The sequence below is a fragment of the Mycetomoellerius zeteki genome, unplaced genomic scaffold (genome assembly GCF_001594055.1).
Source record: "Mycetomoellerius zeteki isolate Tzet28-1 unplaced genomic scaffold, Tzet1.0 scaffold64, whole genome shotgun sequence".
NCBI lineage: Eukaryota > Metazoa > Arthropoda > Insecta > Hymenoptera > Formicidae > Mycetomoellerius > Mycetomoellerius zeteki.
In genome coordinates this window covers 1,102,311-1,120,295 of record NW_017257654.1, presented here as the reverse complement: position 1 = coordinate 1,120,295, position 17,985 = coordinate 1,102,311, and the positions used below count along the sequence as shown (strand labels likewise).

Genomic DNA, 17,985 nt, shown 5'->3' with positions numbered 1-17,985 from the left:
GTGTAATTAATAATGTAACTTTTGTATTGTAATAATTTTTTTATTGCAATAATTATTTTATTTTGTCGTCAATAAAGGCACATACCAGACTTTATTAATATTAAATTTTATTGATATTAGAATATTCTCTCGGAGGCCACGTATAATACAAGTTTTAATAAACTCATGAAACCTTCAAAATGCAATTAAAAAATTTGCGTACGCGTGCGCGCGAGAAGAAATTTAGATAAATTTTTTAAATATATAACACTCACTGCATATTATATGTAATATTGTTCAATATTCGATATTTATGCCTACGCTTATTTTATGCGCGGAGTATAAAATGTAAGTTATTAAAAAAATTGCGATAAACAACAATGTATTTTGGCCGATTAATGTAAGAGTATGTTATACAAATCTATATGCAATAATCGTAAAATCTTATTATTGGAAAGTATTCGTCTCTGTTGTATAAAGACAGATCAATAAACTATCCATATTGGTTACTTTTAAAAGAAACAAAAGTGACCCGTCGCAAACTTGGAGCAAAAGATATACCACTTTGTCGAGCTGTCGCGTTCGTACTGGGATGTTCTATCGAAAGATCCAGGAGAACACAAACGAAATGGTTATCTACGTATACAAAAGTGCAACAGAAACACGTTAGATTAACCTATTTGAACGTACGTCGTTTCTTTTAATAAAGGACATTAGAATTTGTAATAAGAGGATAAAAATACAACATTGTGGAGGATTGTGCTGTAAAATAATTAAAAAATCCACGATTATTAAAACACGTGACCGCAAAATTAATGGTTCCGGTTAAGACGGGTGTTGTTTCAACGTAAAAATAAGTCGTTATTAGAGAACCGATTAATCATGTAGGATATTTGTAATGCGCTGCAAGAAGTTTATTTTGATAAATGTCTCTTGATGAACAGTTATAAAAAGGACAGCGTGTTATAATGTCAATCGAATTAGTATTACCTAAAAATTGTATTTATTTCACAGTAAAAAATGTTTTCTATTTGTGTTAAAATCGGTTCTAAAATTTTTGTGTTGCATTTTTAATTTATCCAAATGTCAATTTAACGTAATGTGATTATGTTATTTAAATATTTTATGTTATATTGATATTCAACAATTTTTAGCGTTAAAATAATACTATTTATGAGTAATAAATGATATAAAATTTATATATTTTAAAATATAAACCTTATAATAATAAAATAAATATGTACATATTTACCAGATTATATTTAAATATTAATTTTACTGAAAAATATGCTTCCGCAGTTTGTTTACAAATTGTGTCAATATTACATTTTTCGTGTTAATTTTTTACATAATATTTGTGTTATTTTCTAACATAATCATTTTATATTAAATTAACACAAAAATTTGAGAAATACATTAAATCTTCAAACTGTGTAGAGAACTTATTTCCGTTTTTATGAAAATTTCACAACAATCTATTAAAATTAATAATACTCGTTTATTTTTCAAGAATAAACGAACGTTGTAATTGTGCAACTCAAGTAATTATTCTTCCATCGAACAAATTACGTTTATGTTACAAACAGAAACCTCGTACGTCGTTTCGAGATGCAAAAATTAATGGTTCCGGCGGATTGGCCCATAAATTTACTTCGACATACGTTCTGTCCCGGCGATCTCGCTAAAAAGTGCAGTTTCCTCCGAAATGCTCGCGACACAGTTTTACCGGCGTACATTGTCGGGAATGTAAGTTTCTCTTGTTCTGTCTAGTAAGCGATATCTAAACCAAGCCGGCCCGGATTCGCGTCAGTCGCTTCAAACGAGAATATGAAACGATGCAATCCTTATGATCTACGTTTCTAAAGAATTGCTTGGATGAAAGAGAGGGAGGAAAAGAGAAAATGAATACAAAAACAATGAAATATGTACGATGTGCGACGTGTAATCACAGTAAGTTCCATATCAGTAAAAAGATCTTTAGAAGGCCGGTAATAAATTGTCTATGACAGTTGATGTGGCATCATATTGTAGGTGACATCGACCCGCATGTTACCGGCAAATCGATTTTCCGAAAGCACCGCCCTGTCAAATTGTGCGAGCGGCACACAGGTGCATTTAACTCTCTCTCATATGATCGATGAATGCATTCGGACGCATCGCGTAAACGCGGTCGAAACCGCAGCGCCGAAAATCCACGGCGTTTTCGATCAGTTCATCGTAACTGTATGCGGCACGGTAATAGAGATTTAAAAAAAAAGTAGATTATTTCGTCGAGAAGTGACGTTAATTAAAATGCGCGTCAACGTCCATCCGTTCACGCGGATTTCATTCCTGAAATTCAAACATTCGTTTATTCGTAATGTATGTCGTAATAATAACTAGTGATAGGACTTTTGTTGGAATATTACATGCATTAAGAAAAGATTGTTTAAATTTCTCTTTAATTATATTATTTATGTATAAATATAGGTATAATATTCTATTCTGTATAAAACTTTATTATTTACATGAATCGATCGCAACAAAATTATTTTATTTATTATTATAATTTATGAAAAAGTACGATATATTCACTTATTTTAATTTACATATGAAAGTACAATCTATTTTATTTATACCAGCTTAATAAATAACATTTTCAGAGATGTCATGTTTCACGTTATATTTTTACAAATTTATGTGTGTTTATGATATATATTTTTATATCTTACAGCCTGCTTGCGTAAAATTGCGTAATGCTCCAATTAACAAATACGCTGTATCGACGTTAAAACTAGGAAAACCACTAAAAAAAAATATCCCGCGTGGAATTATCCGATTTGCGGAGATTTTAAAATCTGTCAATTGCGCGTGTTCTATGAATGCATCGGTTGTGACGGAAAATGTACAGTCGCCATGTACCCATGTTACGCGTACAACATACAAGTGCATATGCGTATATGTTGTAAATGCATTGTTATACTTTCCTCGCTATGACACAATTTCATCAAAATTCCAAAACCGAGCCACATGCATTGCGGTGTCGTCCTCGGGTGCGACCTTCTATAAATCTAGATTAAGCTTTATTAGTTTTCAAAGGCGAATTTATATATCCTTCTCAAACAGGAGACAGGGATCCGGCTGACATCTGGTATTATATCATACCGTCACGACATCGTCTTCGTAAAAGAGAGAAAAAAAGGAGTGAACGTTAAACTCAATCCTCTCCTTAATCTCGTAAGCGTTCATCGGTCGACGCTCCTCGCCGACATTTCTCTCGACGAAAGCAATCGGAAACGTGTCATTAAAATGACATGACTCGCGCCAAAGACATTGTCGAGAAGAAAGAGGTATCCTCTTAGAAGAGGAGCAGCCGAGAACAAGACTTTTAAGTCCTCCAAAGGTGACGGGGAAGACGCACAAGAGGGAGCGAACAGTGTAACAACTTGAGAGAAAGTTATTCCGCCGGTGCCAGAGAACCTCTAATGAACTTCGAACTTTAATGACGGAGGCTGCTAAATCCCCATCTCGCTTCCGTTATAGACGCGATCGGCCGTGTCTAGGTGCGAATGTAAAAATTGACGTGTCGTTTTAAGATGTAATTTAAGGCACCATTTTAAAATGGAATGTTAAAGGACTTTGAATTGCACGCAATTTTCTAAATTCAAGAATAAATTAAGTCTTAACATCTTTTGAAGGAACCTTCCTATATGAATTAGTTAACTGAATAAGAGGAAAAAAATTGACGTGTCGTTTTAAGACCGCACTCAAGGTTTGAGACCTAACTCAAGGAACTTTTTTAAAATGGGATGCTGAAAGACTTTGAATTGCTTGTAAGTAATTTTCAAGAAAGAACTGCTTAACATTTTTTAAAAGACTTTTCTGACATGAATTAATTAACTACGTAAGAGGATAAATAGATTTAGAAATATATGAAAAGGGACAATATTCTAAATGTAATTATAAATTTTTTAAATTTGTAATTTGAAAGATTTGACTTTTTAAGATTGGGAAGAATCGAAGACTTTTTTTATAATGTACAAATAATAACAATATAATATGACATTTATCGTTCAGAATACATTATTGGAAAATTCATAAAACATTTCACTCATATTGCTTCAACAATAATATTGTCTCAACAACTTCTTTGAGTATGAATGAAATTAGTGTTGCCGATATACCGCTTACAGCGTCAGTACAGTGACGTCAATGGTGGAGGTATCCTGCAAAACAAACGCCACGACCATGGCCCGATTACACCGCTGGAGTCCATTTAGACGAGTTCCATTTTACATGAAAACGGCTTTACACGTGCGCACTCATGATCCACTCTTAACTCAAAATTGACAGAAAAACCATGTCAAAACTTTTCCGGGGGAAAAAAATCGTTCAATTGTTACGTCGCGGTTGCGCGCGAATGGCGTAATTAGATTTATCAATTAACAATCCTGGCGCGCAATCTCGGACGGGTTTTTTTCATGAATTTTGCAAGCCGCATAACGAGATATACCTACACGCTATTCGTTCAACTGCGACGAGCGAGATCGCAAGCGAGAAATTATCGCCCATAATTCGCATCGAGTACGTTGTGCTAATTCAAATTTTTTACGCTAATTAAAATTCCTGGCGCTCTGCTACGTGATTTTTTATCTGACCGTCAGAGATTATTACATCTTAATTCCAAGCTATCAAATAAGTGTGTTAGAGATTATACACTATATCCGCGGGAAATATTTGATTATGCCTGTATAATAAACGTACGAGAAAAAGAGACATCCAAACAAAATGATGTATAAGAAACATTTCTTACATTTTATAACGATATGATCTTAATGGACGTTATTTATATTTTTTTACATCATTACATTATTTATTTAATTAAAATCTATTCCAGCTTCAATTAAGACTGTGTTTCAAGATTGACAAATAATCGGCGCACAATTTGCTTGAACTGGAAATTGTAAGACTTCATGCAAAAATTTTATTAATTGTAAGTATCCGCTTTTATTGAATATGGCCTCTTCCGCTTTTGTATTTAAAATTTAAGAATTTTATTATAAATAAGCTTATACCCGAGAAATGTATTTGGGCGTTCTATTGTTCTATATTGGGCCCCATGGAGAAGATCGTGGCACCCCAGTATCGGAAATCTAGCCGGGCGCTACCTAGTATTTCATCTAGGTGCTAGACAGAATTATGCTGGGGTGCCAAGATGGGAAAACTAGCCGGGGGCTAGCTAGCGGCCGGTGAGGCAGAATCATAATAACCATGGTACAAGTATAAGGGTACGCTTTTGCGCATGGCCACGCCCACTGTCCAATCAAAATATGTAGCAAGCATACGTCATCATTAAGCGCGAAATTCGAACGTATGCTTTTAAGCCGAAAAATTTTCCGACTCCTTTCAATTCGATTCATTTTTTGTCTTATGATGATAATTTCCGCATCCTTTAACCGCACAACGTATTTTGAATGTGAAATTATTCGACTTTGCACTACAGAATTTATTCGGCATGTACTGCACGTGTGTTGGCGACATGGCGACCATATTACATTGACACGACCGTTTACGTTCTGGATATAACCGAAGGCTGGCCGAATGCTTGATACATGCGCAATGGTCTACCACTGATTGAGCATACCCTTATACTTCTCTCTCTACCATGATAATAACCATTTTTTAATATAAATGTTATTCAATAATATGAAGTAAGAAGTAAAAATTGATCAATCACAGTCGATACATCGACGACAGTATTCTTCTCACAATCGACTGTGATTGGTCAATTTCTTACTCTTACTTCTTACTCCGTGAATTATAGACGACGCATTATGCGTTTTAAATTTATTTTAAATCTAACTAGATTATCCTGTCCCTTTCTAGATAGCGACTAGATAGATTTAATATCTTGGGGCAACACACTGTCTCGTGATCAAAGCCTAGACAGTTTTCTCAAATTTCAACGGCACCACCTCGCGAACCAGGATCTAGACAATTTTCCAATATTAGGTCTACAGCGCATCGCGAACCAGAGCCAAAAAAGTTTTTCAATATTGGGGCTGATTATTATTGCCGTTACCGTCCAGTATAGCCCCAAGCTAGCCTTCCAATATAGCGCCAGGTCGTAATTTCCACCCGGGTAGAGGAATTTTATTATGTATTATTTTGTAATATTTTTTCCACTTTTTTCCTTTAATCACTAAATTATTTTAAATTATGAAATGCGCATTTGCCAGAAAGCCGTCTGATGTAGACTTTATTTAATTTTGATACGTCCTATCTGCGGTTGCCTCGTGCCCGCGAATGAATTGAAGCAAATACGAATTGAACAATGCACGTCTGTGGGAAAATACGTCAGCGTAAAAGCGTGAAAATGTGGTCGATGCAAAATGAGATCGCGGTAAAGTTTTACGCAGAGCTTGAAAGATTTTCGCGCGACACACCGGAAAATCTAACCGTGAATTCGCGGAAGAGTATGTTAAGGCGTATCTCCAGTATATCTTCTGGGAGGTGGCATTCGCGTGTCGTCGTTGTCGTTATCGTCGCTGTGTGCTTTGCCACTTCCATCTTTTGTCACTTTTATTGGCGGAAGTGTTGGGAATGAATTTTACGGGCGTAAATTCCCGTATGAAATGGGAACGAAGCATAAAGTTCACATGACAATTTTAAATGTACAAGTGAACACGGATGTTGCATCATGGATAGTATATTCCCTCATGTTTAGAATTTCGATTGTCTGTTTGGAACGGAAACGCGTTAATATTCTAACAAATGGATTAAGTGGCAGATTTGCATAATACAGCGGTATGTTTTATACGTTCTCTTTGGAATAAAATCAGCTTTATTCCGCGAGCAGTAAAAGAATTATGATCGGTTGATAGAGAGTTTTGGATGACGAGTATTTTTTAAATTCACTTTTGAATGCACAATGTCGCTTAAAAATTGAAATTTAATTTCAAGCTTGATGTATCCACGTTTAATTTAATGTTAAAGAATTAATTATTTTTTGTTACGTTCTTTTTTATTCATACAACTGTGGTATCTTTAAAAAGTTTAAGTAACGTGTCTTCAAGCATAAATTAATAATTAGTTATCTTTCTCTTTCTTTCTCTCATGAAAGAATGATATTACATTCCTTTTTCTCCTTTGAAGCGAGAAACTTCTGAAAAGGTGGAAAATCTTTTTAAATCTTTGCAAAGATATCGCGAATTTATTAATACATTCTTCATCCACTAAGGGCACATAATAATTCATATTTTTTAAATTAATTTACGCCAAGATGTATATTGCCGCATAAATATAAAATGTAATATCTTCGTGCTGTATTCATTTATTTCAATGCTATAATAAAACATATGCAATACAGTCGTTTATTGAAGCATATCGTGAGCTTTGGCATAGGAACTGGTATATCTACGAAATATCTACGTAAAATGGATATCTTGTAATTATCGGTTAAAAATTATCGGTTAAACGTTCGGCAAATTAAATAGCAGCTCGACGAATTATAATGCACTCTCCACGTAGCGATTAATAATGGAGAATTGTAAGTAACGACGACGGCCCATCTCCGACGGTACGGTTGATAAAGTTTCGCAGTATTCTCTACCGGTGTGCCGTCCGGAAGGACGGAGCTCTTTCCAAGATTAAAAATCTCACACTACTTGAAGTCGTGGTATATACTTTACATCGTTTTACACGAAATACAGAACGCAGCACGAGCGGCGCGCGTCTCTCTAACGCTAGAGAAAACATCTCTCCCGCAACGCCGCGCGCCAATGTGAACGTGTTCTCCATTCGGTTATATTCAATCGGGTTGTGCGGTGTTGTCGCACAGACCGTTCGAGTGTGACCCGAGGGTTTCAAGGATCCCAAGTTAGAATGTACAAGTAGGTAGGAAACGAGGCAGGTGAAGTGACTTTTCCGTTTAGAAACACCGGATTTGTGTACTGAAAACAGGATATTATTCGATTTGTGTGGAGCGAGATAAATTTGCGCTACTGAATGCGAAAAAATAATTAATTCATGAGTGTCTCTCTCACGTGGAGTTCCTCTTAAGAGATTTATGGTCAAGGATGAAAGTCGAAGAGCATAATAATGTAGGGTAGAAGAATATTATTTATGGAAGGATAGACGCGCAGGGGCATGGGCAAGCGAGATGTAATGTAGCGGGATATAAAAAGGAATAAATATTTAGCTTTATTAAATAACATTAATTTAAAGCAGTATTTCTCTTCAAAGCAGTACTCCTCTGATATAAATTTTTATAAATTATGACAGTAACATAAATTCGAGATATAATAGAAAAAAAGTACAGAGAGAGAAAAATCAAGTGCTATAATAATGCCAATACGAGCTAACACCAGATGAACATGTAAGTGTAGATCAATTTATTATCTAAATAGTATAAATTAAAAATTGTAATTTTGGAAAATATAGAGAGAAATATTATATAAAAAGGCAGTAAAGAATTAAAGATTTAAGCCAATAGTATTTTATATCCAATGCAAGAAGTTCAAATTATCCTGTCAAGAAATAGAAGTAAAATCGGGATACGAAAGATTCAATTTGCAGCCGGAACGCCTCACTTTGTACAATCGCTTGTATCCGGCGAATGATCGAAGCGGATGGAAAAAGACCTCAGCTCCTCCCGCTAATTAAGTTACGAGGTGCGCTTCTGGCCAGTCAACCGCCCCTTGCTCTTCTCCATTTTCCGAAACCGGAAACGAGATGCCGCGGATTATTTCCGCATGGCAAAATGTAGGGCGACGCTCCGATAATTAACATGCAAGTCGGTTACGGTATACCATCCCAGAAATAAACATCAATCAACGGCGAGTGTTAACTTATTAGGATAAAGATTACGTCACTACATCGTTGCGGTACTCGCTGGCGCACGTGATAATGACACGATGTCCGGCTTTGTATTTTCAACGGGAAGTTAAAGCTCTCTTGACTCTTGTAGAAAGAAAATTAATGATGCGCGCGGCTGAAGATAAAATCTTCCTATCTGTCCCATATGCAACGTCACCGTCCAGGTGTTCCTATAATTTTAGATTGCTCGGTTTAGTCTGCAAACGCTGCGTGACTGTTTTCGACGACCGTGAGGGCAAATTCAATCGTCACGTGCGACGGAGATCGTCGTGGTAAAATTTCCGGAAAAATTCCGGTGCTTCCGTCCGACCTCGTTCTCTCGTGAAAACTGACTGTCCTTGCAAATGCAAAAAGCTGTCGCGTCTGAATTATTCCGCACCTTGTAAAGTGATTTAAAGATTGAAAAAAGATGTAAAGGTTTAGCTAAATCCATAGCGACAGCGTAGTAATATAGACCAAATATGATGAGATATTTATGAGTTCGAGATATCAATATCGTTCTTACACAGAAAGAACGATTTTCTTTTGAAGTATATATCTAAAGATTTAGGTAGATACAGATCTGAAAATAATCTTGTTGGACTACTAAACTAATTATATGAGAAATTTAAGTACGTGTTTGACGAGCAATACTGCAAAAAGTTTTGACGTTCTACCAACTATTTTGAGCATCCTACATAATTATTTTAATAGTCCAATAAAATTATATTTAGATCTATATCTAGCTAAATTTATAAGTACTTCAACAAAACTACTTTTTCGTGTATCATTGGTAACAAGTCAAAAGATAACTGGTAAATTGTGGACAATTGCATAAATCTTGTTTTTTAAAAGAAAGATTATTTTTATAGAAGACGAATATGGATTTTTTTTCTTCAATGTAAGACAGATAATCTGCAAAGCAGTTACCAAGTTGTTAAAAAGAATTGATGCAATTATTTTTCTCTCGGGAATCAGACCGGTTAAAATGTAAATTAGTCGTATCGCGCGCGCGATCCGTGAATTGCTCGATTTCTCCCTTTAAAGGGAGCACTTAGGGTCGATCGACCGGCTATAAAAGCGGATGGGTAATCGCGAGTACTTCGAGCTACTCCTCTGTAACTGCGGACCTCTCGAATACGTGTATTCAACAAGTTCCGTATTTCTCGCTACAGCAACAACGACAACGTCAATGTAGTGTTAGCCGGGGTTACACCGTTACGTGGATTAGCGAAAGATTTATGCCCAGTCAGATTAATACCAAAAGCTGCCCGGAACGGATAAGCTTTGCACCTCTACGTCACGGGAGATACTTCAACCGAGATACATTTGTACCGTGTTCCATGCGGAAAAACTGGATTTCAAAGCGTGAAAAAGGTTCAGGCAGTTTATTTTCCGCGTCCCCAAAAATTTGCTCTGTACTTTTTGCAACGCGTGTCAAAAATATTTTCGACGTTGACATTGCCCGTGTCTATCATTTATTACAGACTGTAATGGCGTTATTCGTATGTAAAAGTCGAACGTGTTCCATTATCTTTTTATAACGATGTCATACAAGGTATAATGAAAGGAATATATCATAGACGTACAGTATAACGGGTTAGTACATTTATATATATTTTATTCTGTACCAAAAAAGCATTATTTTTAATAATGAAGTCAAATCTTATAATACATTCATGCAAGAATACGTGTCAATTTTTTTGTGTAAATTTTTTCTGTTCACGCTTAATAAGGAACAGCGTTGAAATGTGGACGTAGCGCAAACTTTTGGATTTAACAAGATCACGCGCCGATTATTGGCTTATCTCTTTGACTTTGCTATTACTTATTAACTGCGCACTGAATTCCCGTCGCTGTGACGCAGTGAGGAAGAACAGTGGGATCGGTAGAAAGTCAAATATAATATCAATCTAGTGTGAACGACTCGATCGTTAATCTATCTAGACGATATTGACTATCATATCCAGCTTCGTGCGAAAAGTGCACGCCGGGCTCAAAAGATACGTGCAACCCTTATACATAGGCGAGCAGCTGCCGAGATAATACATATTGACATTAGAAGATACAGGACCACTTCTACGACGTAAGAATATTGAATTTCGTCGGGAATTGAGAGATCGCGTAACCGTAGTTGCTCTAATCGTACTTTCGCGCAGCATGATTTAACGCGGGAATGATAGCATAATTTTCTAAATAATTCCACCATTGGAATAACGCGGGAAATATTCACGGCGGATTGTCGAAATAATTCTAAAAATATATAGTAATTGTGTTTGGTATAGGTATTTCATTGTTTGCTAAAGTATATTGAATCGGGTTATTTGCGTAAACCGGATTTAAGCCGATCGCTATTTGCAATGGCGAAATTCATTCCGCGCTGCAATTAATTCTACATTGAAATATCAAGACTGCGACGTGTGTAAAACTATAAACGAAGGTAATAGCAATATAAAGAATACAGAAAATTATGAAAAACCATAATTTTCGAATCATGACATAATATTTATATCAAATAATTTAATAAGAAAATGCACTTTGTACACTGAACCAAAACTGTACGTAAATATAATAAAATATTCATTGAATTATGAAAAAATAATGAAAATTGGTCCAATGAATTCTCATAATGATTTAGATTATAAAACTATTACTAGAATTTATTGCAAGAATGAATATATAGTTGTATAAATGAATCCAATATCAATGAATTAACTACATTAAGTCGGACATTAAGTCGGACATTGATTAACGATCATTCATTGGATCAAAAATTGGAACAAAATTTTTTTCAGTGTATTTTGGATTGGTGATGCTATTCGGTAATTTTACGACGAATGTAAGAGACAGTTTTTTAAAAACATAAACAAAAATATTGACGATATAAGGAATAGAGAAAATTATGAAATCACGGTGAATTACCACGTAATAATATTATATTAAATAATTTTAATAATATATTATATTAGGGGGGAGGTAATTTAATTTTAAAAAATGTACTTTGCTTGTATTTTAGATTGTCGTGACGAATAGTTTTTTTAAGATATAAACGAAAATAACAGTAATATGAAGGATAGAGAGAAAATTATGTAAATATGTCGAATAATCACGTAATAATTATGTCAAGTAATTTAATAAAAAATATGTATTCTGTGTTTGAATCATTGTCTGTTCAGCACTTTGTGACGACATGTGGGACGAACAGGTTTTTTTTGTTAAAGCGTATATGCCGGATAAGCCACATGTGACAATTGACAATTTGATCAATTTCTCTTCCGCATCGCTAATAAAATCCGTCAATTCCCATCAACGCAACGTTCACTATGCATCGGGACATCGTCATCATAGCACAATGACGCGCGGCAGTGCGTTGTAAACAACAATTACCAATCCCGTTGCCCCTCTGCCCGCGGCATTGACATCCAAACAACATTAAATGCAGTACGCATCGCAGATAATTACACGACCGCCATTATAGCATGAGGTCGCTCCGAAAGTATCGTCAGTTTACTGGTATACCGGTAACAATCGAGCCAACCGCCATGAAATCGTACGTGGAGACGTGATAGGAAATTTTGAAACGTGATATCGCATTTCGTGGGATCATAAGACCTGTAATATTAGACAATGACTGGCACGTTCGTGCTCTTGTTGAAATAATCAATTATTTTGAGCATCATATGAGATAGAACTGAAATTTAAAATGAAGACCGTGTTCCAAAATTCACGTTCAGTGCTGAAAATTACAGTGCACGTAACATAAACTATAGATTTTCAACGCTGGCGGTGAATTTTGGAACATTGCCATAGAAATATGGTTTCGATCCCTTTCAAGAAATAAAAAAAAATTGAGCTCTTATTTTATTCAAGTTCTGCTTATGAATGGGTATGAAAGTTCTTATCTGTTTCTATAGTGATACGGTTTTAATTTTATCGGATACGTATATCTTGAAATTTGTTAGGATTTTCATAACTTATAGAATTTTATACTGATCTCTTTTTCACCTCTATTGTAAGTCTCATAATTTTACGACATGAGGTTCAATAGAGAAAAGAACTTACCTGATGATCCACGATGCAATTTATTTCGCTATGTGCTGGAAATTTATCACAAGACTGTCTTCGGTGTTAACGATGCTGGGACAACAACGAGATGGCGGTATACCGAAACGACGACATCGTGCTCGATTTTTGCGACGATGATTTGTAGCAGGTTTTCCCTCGGTTAGCGTGTTAGCATCTCGGTGACTCTCGCCGATGCAGTAAATGATTAAATCATCTGATCATTACTGCGGAAGAGGAAGGACCACGTGCGCTATTGGAATTATAATGTTTCCCTCGTTTTCAGCATGACTTGGTATACATTACTAGCGGAAATGTAAGAGAGATAAAGAGAGAAAAAGGGCGAGAGAGAAGAAAAGGGGGAAGAGAGAGAGAGAGAGAGAGAGATATCGGCCGAAAATTGCACTAACGGCCATTTATTTCTAACGAATATCCAATTACGTTGGTCGATAATGTGCAACCGCACTCGCAATTGACGTAATTTCAGTTAAGCGCCACTGCTATTGCGAGAGAAAAGGGTAGTTCCAGGATCTTTAATCCCCGCGTCGGCTTTCCAATTAATCGCCCTGCCCTTCCTTTCCTCCTGTCGTTCTTTCGATATTGAAGCGAGAAAGAGAAACAAGGAGAAAAAGATAAGAACGAAAGAGTGATAAAAAAAATACGATGACGGTTTGAATCTCTTGAAAGATTGCTAAGTCTGTTATTTTTTAAGCCGAAAGAGTGTCGCGTTAGTTGCTTGCGATAAGAAGATCGTAACCCCTTTCTATCGGCGATGAGCACAAAGGAGGATTGACGATCTGTGTTAACGACCCTCTCGGAAATTGCCGACATTGCGCGAAGCACTGAGGGAAAATTAAACGGTCGCTGGGCCGAACCGATGTTTTTAGGGAAGGAACAAACAAAGCGTGTAACAGAACCCATTCTTGGATGATCGTCTTCCCAAAGGGAAACCAACTTTCGACGCTACCGTGCAACAAGGCCTCGAAAGCTGCCTGGTAAGCAATGAAGTTACAAGGGGTCGAAAACGAGAAAATGTTCCCTTGGAGAATTGCCTGGAGAGATTGCTGGACATTGAAAAATTAATTAAAAGAAAGGGTAAAGGATTCGAATGAATGTAGAAAAATACATAGAAATACATTAAAATTCACAATTTTTTTAAATCCTCGAAATTTTTATATGTAAAATAAGTAAAGGAAGAAACGATTTATGATATATTGTATCTGCATGAACATTAATTTTTACGATTATTTATATTAATTTATAAAAAGAAAGAGAAATGTACGCGAAATATAAGTTAAGTCTACTACAAATTATCTGACTATTTATCTTTCAAAATTTCTTTTTGCTTGATACCGGAATTTATGAAAATCTCAGAAAGATTATGTTTGGCTGATCCTGAAGGTACTTTTAACAATATGGAACATTCTTTCTAAAAAAATCAAGCGTAAAAATTTCCAAGCGTTTTTAGTAGAAACTTCTGAAAGAATTCTCGCTAAAGATGCTGAAAGATATAAACGTGTTAAGTTCGCTCGAAGAGGTAATTTTTAAGTTCTCATAGCTTTTCGGAATGTTCGCTGCGGTCGAAAAAGCGTCGCAAATCAGTGGCAGATTCTCGGCAAGAAGAATGTGAATTAAATTTGCCCGAAAGAACTTAGTGCTTGTGTCTCTTTATTTGTTAAAAAATTAAATAACTGCTAAAATGAAAACGATATTTTTTAAAAAAGTTATTTAAAGTATTTTTGCATCTCTCTCTCGCGAAAGTCTATTATCGATATTTTTTTCCGTAATATACACATAAAAATAGGTACTATGAATGACAATAAAAATAAATCAAAGTTTCTTTTATAATTAGTATTCTACGTACATAAAATATCACACACATATATGTATATAAAATTCTAATTAATAATTAATATCTAGATTATGATTATTATTGTATGTAATCTCTCTTTTAAAAATTTAACCATAATAAAATAAAAATTATAAAATAACAAAAAGTATCAGCAATATATGAATTTTAATCTTTAACTACTCAATTTTTTTTCATTGCTTTCCAGAGCGCGCGGCTTTAAAGGGAATTCATGGCCGGAGCTTTGAATGATAGAAAAATTAGTTTCACCCAGTGGCGAGCGTAACAGTTTGAGATTTTATTGTTCCCCAAAATCCATTCGCAATAAAGAACGTTACAAATCGACGATGGGATTTGGGACGCGGGAGAAATACGGGTAGTACCGTCGAGTGTAAGCAATTCGTAACTGTTTAACTCGTGCAGTTTACCAAGACACAAGAAGCGCCTAACAAAAGTTCTTGGCACTGCAAAGTTAGGAGTGAGGTATACTATATTTCAAGCAATGCCTGAATACTTATTTTTCTTAATTTTATTGCATAGTCACTATTAAAAAGGATGCATTTATTATTAGCGAAACCTTGAAAGTAGAAGCACAACTTTTGCAAAACAATCGAAACTCGATAGAAAAAAATTCTTCTTATTCAGTTCTTATTTGTTGACAAAGATACTAAAAAGAATAGGAATCTTTGAATAACTTAATCTTAAAATAATTTAAATTCACGTAAAAAAGTATTTTTGAAGAAGATTCTTACTTACGTCTACTCAATGCGTCCAATATCACTTAAATTCTAACAAGTATTTAATATCTAAAAGAAACGCGATGGGGAGAAGCTATTAATTAAATTTTGTTATTATCGATAGCTACTTAATTCTCCCACGTCAAACTTCGTTAAGGAATCCACGGCCAATCAACGGCTGAATTTTAAACAGTGGAAAAAGTCGGTCATGGTCAGACCAATACTATCCGTAACTACTTAATCTTCATGGCAATTCATCTCTCACGAGACACATGCTCTCTATCAATAAGAATGCATTGAAAAGTACAATTCCAGTTACATTTAACACAGTAATTAGTTACTTCTCACTTTCTCTCGAGGGATGGCGATGGGAAAACCACAAAGAGCTTTCGTCTTGTTTACTCGGTCAATTTATCGCGCTCGCTGTTCGCCTCCTGAAATCGAGTGTCAGTCTCGACAGTGAGATGCGCGCGCCTTAGCACGAGTCTCGACTCTTTTTTAATAAATAAAACCCTTCGTGAGGACGGACTTCGTGAACCCCTTCGGGATTGGTAGAGGACAACTGAGAAAAATTCAATTTGTCATCCCACGAAATCGAATTTTTCCTGCAGTGCGCGAGAAAAGAGGCACAAAGCGAACGTAAGCAGAACATGCGAATGAAGCCTGCAGCAAAATGTAAATTTTTATCGAGACATTATTTTGTCATAGATAGCATAGATTGATCTCTATTAAGAATAGTTGAACTTAATAAAATTTAACGAAGAATTAAGAGATCCTTCCTGTTTTTTTAATTTCATTTTTGGCAAGCGACAGTATATTAATTGAATCACGATAATTTTTAATTAATGTTTATGGGAACACTCTCTCTCTCTCTCTCTCTCTCTCTGTCACGTTCTAATAGATCTCCTTATTGCGGAGCACCTTTGATGTCGATCGCGTCTCTCGAAGGGCGATCAACGTTGAGATCGCCTGAGTTGGAAATTATCCTAAACCGAGAGGAACTTCATTTCCGCGGTATAATCTCAATCAGTGGATAATATCCCGTAGTCGATTCGAATTCTCTCGCGAGGGAATAGATCGAGATTTCAAGACTCGAGGGATATGGTTCCGAATTTTTCAATTTGTCTGATACCCGTGTTCTGCCGGTGGCGATAATCGGCTAGCAATCGAGTTCTCGGCTCGGAGATCGAGGGAGATCGTTGCGGCGAGTATCCATGATCTTGTGAGAGAAAGGGGGATAATCGCGGTGGCAAATATCGGAGAATCGGACACGACGGCTATGTTTGCTCCACAACCGTCCTAAGCCGCAAATAACGAGGAAGGTGGCCGACAGTAGGATAGGATCGGGATCCCGGATATCCTTTACGATATTTCTGTTCGATATTTCCTATATCCTTTCTTTCCTTTCTCTTTACCTTGTTTTCTTTCTCGTCCTCTTCACTTCTGAATAACAGACGTGTGTCGACGGGTCTTCATTTTTATTACCGTATTGAACGGAGACGGGGAACTATAGAAAAAAGGCTTCTCCGAAAGCGAGCATGGCAATCTGCCATCGATGACCGGTTCGAAGATATAAAATTGCAACCCGCGGTCACTGCACGTTTGTTTGCCTGCGAGCAACAAGTTATACACCATAACCGACGGCGCACAAAAGAGAACGGGAAAGTGGACGGACGATTCCGCTGTCGACCGTCTTTTTTGAGGCGGAAGACAGCAAAGTTTCAAAAAGCAAGTTTCACAGGCTTGTTGATTAACGCTAACCATAGTTTAATTAATGCTCCTTTCTGCAGATTGTGTCAGTTGTAATACAGAATATAATTTGACGTGTTGTCAATGGGAATATTCTCTGGAAATATTTTCCGGTTATACTAATCATCACGTCATTCATCCTCTCTGTAACGTAGATAGAGAACGAAGTTGAGCCGAATTGCATCAATCATGTAGGTCGAGCAAACCTGGCTCAGCGATTGGCTATCTCTTTGTAGATCATAGTTCTACCTACGATATGAACAGGGAGAGAGAAAATTGACTTAACCGATGTCAGAACCCTAAGCGACGTTAGTACAGCCAACCCTCAGTCAATCACGGTTTGCGTTAATCGACGTTGGTGAAACTAGCCCGTAGGAAATTTAGTCCTGGATCTACCAAATAACACCTGTATCCACTGAACCCACATTCAAGTTTCATTTACCTACTTGAGTAACCAAATAAGATGCAATTTTAAATCTGTACTTTGCAAATTAGGTATACATACGTATCAAACATCACGACTAAACTTTTTTAATTGATCTTATAAACTTTTGAAAACAAATATGGATTTAGAGGATCGTAAACGCAAGTTTTAAATTGGAAGCACGAACAAGTAGAAGTTTGAAAGAGGAAGAATAAAACTTCGAAGTTGCCTCGGTCAGTCCTCGCGATCGCGATCAATCAACGCGCATCTTGACGCACGCTACGATCGAAGACGTATCGCATGAGGATTCTTTCCGGGGGGAGAGAGGGGGAGAAAAGAGGGGGGGGGGG

The 17,985-nt window shown here is 36.2% G+C and overlaps 1 protein-coding gene across 3 annotated transcripts in view; it reads right to left on the bottom strand.

Annotated features, from left to right (window-relative positions):
• 5-HT1 (serotonin receptor) overlaps positions 1–17,985 on the bottom strand; it is a 136,841-nt gene that overhangs the window by 118,582 nt on the left and 274 nt on the right. The window contains exons 1-2 of one of the 3 annotated variants that reach the window (XM_018457473.1): positions 16,878–17,066; positions 12,877–13,129 (exon numbers count right to left, since the gene is read on the bottom strand). The gene's annotated coding sequence lies outside the window, so the exon portion shown is untranslated. Of the gene's footprint in view, positions 1–12,876; positions 13,130–16,877; positions 17,067–17,985 lie in introns of those variants that run through there. The other 2 variants (XM_018457474.1, XM_018457475.1) reach the window with 2 other exon arrangements.